Source organism: Balaenoptera acutorostrata, chromosome 1 (assembly GCF_949987535.1).
Source record: "Balaenoptera acutorostrata chromosome 1, mBalAcu1.1, whole genome shotgun sequence".
NCBI classification, from domain to species: Eukaryota; Metazoa; Chordata; class Mammalia; order Artiodactyla; family Balaenopteridae; genus Balaenoptera; species Balaenoptera acutorostrata.
In genome coordinates, this window is record NC_080064.1 from 116,295,335 (window position 1) to 116,298,448 (window position 3,114).

General features: G+C 40.8%; 1 pseudogene; it reads left to right on the forward strand.

Annotated features, from left to right (window-relative positions):
• Nucleotides 1-526: 526 nt before the first annotated feature.
• On the forward strand, nucleotides 527-1,117 carry LOC103015715 (60S ribosomal protein L19-like; annotated as a pseudogene).
• The last annotated feature ends 1,997 nt before the right edge of the window (nucleotides 1,118-3,114 follow it).

The following is a 3,114-nucleotide window of genomic DNA, read 5'->3' on the forward strand; positions in this document are numbered from 1 at the left end:
CAATTATTAGCTGGGCAGAATAAAACTACATCTCTTAGGGACCCTCTTAGCTGGCTGTGGTTATGTGACTGAGGTCTGATCAATGCAATGTACAGCTCCTGCAAAGTGGATCTGAGCAGTGGTGGGGGGGGTGAGTGTGCTTGGCTTATTCCTTTTTCCTTACTGTCGGCTAAAAGGTGGATTTGATGGAAGGACCTCTTGCAACCAACTCAGAGAACAGGATGACCTTTGGAATGAGGACCAAGCACGGCAAAGACCAAAAGAAAACAAAAAAAAGCAAAGACAAAACCCCCTAAACAAAAGAGGAAACTGGAACCAAATCCCGGACACAATGAGATGCCATAACAACACTGAACTGCCTACTTCTAGTCTTTTCACAAGAGAGAGAAATATAACTACATGTTTTTAAAGATATTGTTCATTTGAATTTTCTGTCACTTGCAGCCACATTTGATCCTAACTAATCCAGGATGTTAGCTGAATATCAATTGATAACTTTGGCTTTCCTTTTGCCACTGTGGCCGTGAGTATGCTCAGGCCTCAGAAGAGGCTTGCTTCCAGTGTCCTTTGCAGCAGCAAAAAGAAGGTCTGGTTGGACCCCGTTGAGACTAGTGAAATCTTCAGTGCTAACTCCCGTCAGCAGATCTGGAAGCTGATCAAAGATAGGCTGATCATCCAGAAGCCTGTGACTGTCCATTCCCAGGCTTGAAGCTGGAAAAATACCTCGGCCTTCCAGAAGGGCAGGCTTATGGGTCTAGGTAAGTGAAAGTGTACTGTCAATGCTCGAATGCCCAAGAAGGTAACCTAGATGAGGAGAAGGATAAGAATTCCACGCCGGTTGCTCAGAAGATACCGTGAATCTAAGAAGATTGACCGCCACATGTATCACAGCCTGTACCTTAAAGTGAAGGGTAATGTGTTCAAAAACAAGCGGGTTCTCATGGAACATATCCACAAGCTGAAGTTGGACAAAGCTTGCAAGAAGTTTCAGGCCGACTAGGCTGAGGCCCACAGGTCTAAGACCAGGGAAGCATGAGAGCAACATGAAGACGGGTTCCAGGCCAAGAAGGGGGAAATCATCAAGGCTCTGTCCAAGGAGGAAGAGACCAAGAAATAGGTTCTCCCCCTCTCGTCTGTACATAGTGGCCTCAGCAATTACATAGATCACTCATTCAATAAAATGAGACTTTAACTGCCTAAAAAAGTGTTGATAGCTTTGGTTTATTTATTTTTTGCTAAGGCTAAATCAAAATTTTCACAGTAACACCCATGTTATCTGTATCTAGTTTTATTTTTATCTGTATATTTTTTAAGGCAAACGAGAAAATGCAACCAGTCATTCCAAAATTTATACAAAAAGAAACATGTTAAAAATCAGAGTGAACTTCTGGGAAAATAGTAGAGAGAAATATTTCATAATTCATCTCACTGAAATAAATCCAAAATAGAAAAAGGAACTTCCTCTGTACTGAACCTAGAGAAGAACTGTAACTTAAAACAAAACCAAGGAAAGTCTATAACTTATAAACAAGGTTGGAATAAATTTTTAGCATACATTTTCACTCATTTTAAATGAAATGGAAGGTCGGTGGATGTCTGTAGTTTAGGATAATAAGTTGAATTCATAAGAGAATTAATAAGGGCTGCTGGGGTCTTTGTTAGAAGACAAGTACAGAGGGAAAAACTGTTATGGAAATGGAGAACAAATTAATCTGTGAGAAACCTTTGGCTTTAGAAATTAGGGAATGCCCACGTGAGTCTCTGGCCTCGTTAGTGTGTAGTGACCCATATGGTTCAACATGGAGCTTTTTTTAAATTTTAAATTTTTAAAAAATTTTTATTGGAGTATAGTTGATTTACAATGTTGTGTTAGTTTCAGGTGTACAACAAGGTGACTCTGTTATACATATATACATATCTCCACTCTTTTTTAGATTCTTTTGCCATATAGGTCATTACAGAGTATTGAATATAGTTCCCTGTGCTATACAATAGGTCCTTATTAGTTATCTATTTTATATATAGTAGTGTGTATATGTCAACCTCAATCTCCCAATTTATCCCCCCTCACCCTTACTGCCTGGTGACCATAAGTTTGTTTTCTACATTTTTGACTCTATTTCCATCCTGTAGTTAAGTTCATTTGTACCATTTTTTTAGGTTCCACATATAAGCGATATCATATGATATTTGTCTTTCTCTGTCTGACTTACTTCACTCAATATGACAGTCTCTAAGTCCATCCATGTTGCTGCAAATGACATTATTCCGTTCCTTTTTATGGCTGAGTAATATTTCATTGTATATATGTACCACATCTTCTTTATCCCTTCTCTACATGGAGCTTTTTGTATGCCATGTAGTTGCCTTTTTATTGTTGTGGCCTGGGCAGGTTGTTGTAGGACTTTGCTTCTCATGTCCATTTGAGGGTTTACTGTGGCAATTTGCTGCTACTTAGGATGGATACTTTGTCCAAGTCAAGTGGCTATTTTTATACAGATGAGTGTCATAGGTCAGTTTCTAAGGAAACATACTCAGGTAGATGTCTGCATGCAGAAAGCTTGCTGGGGGTGCTTTCAGGAACAGCAGGACTGAGGAGAGGGGGAGGTTGAGCTGTGATGCAGTTTCAGTAGAGGACTTAGTCAAACTCACAGAGAGTTCTGGAGCAAGGATGACCCTTCAGAGACTTCCTAAAACTAGGTAATGGGACTTAACTTTTTACTCACACATTTGGTATGTGCTCTCAGGGAAGGGATGTCGCTTTGGACAAAGCAACTCTCCCACTGAAGGCAATGCCTGGAGAGGGACATGTCTGTGAGCAGTCAGCAGCCAACGCTCCCTCAGGCTGAGGGAAACACTCATGTTTGTCCTGAAGGGGGTACACTGGGGGCTCCACAGCATCCACTAGAGCAAGAGCGTGTTTCTATGGAAGTAGAGATTTACTTGCCAAGACTTAAGTAAACACACAGGCCTCACAAACAAAGTTAGTGTTGAAAACACGGGCCACAAAGCAAATCTTAGGAAATGTGCATGAGATTCTATGAGCAGTGACCTTCACCTAGGCTGCCTCAGGAGGAATGGCTGAGACAAATTTTCTGTTAAAGGAATCAGAGA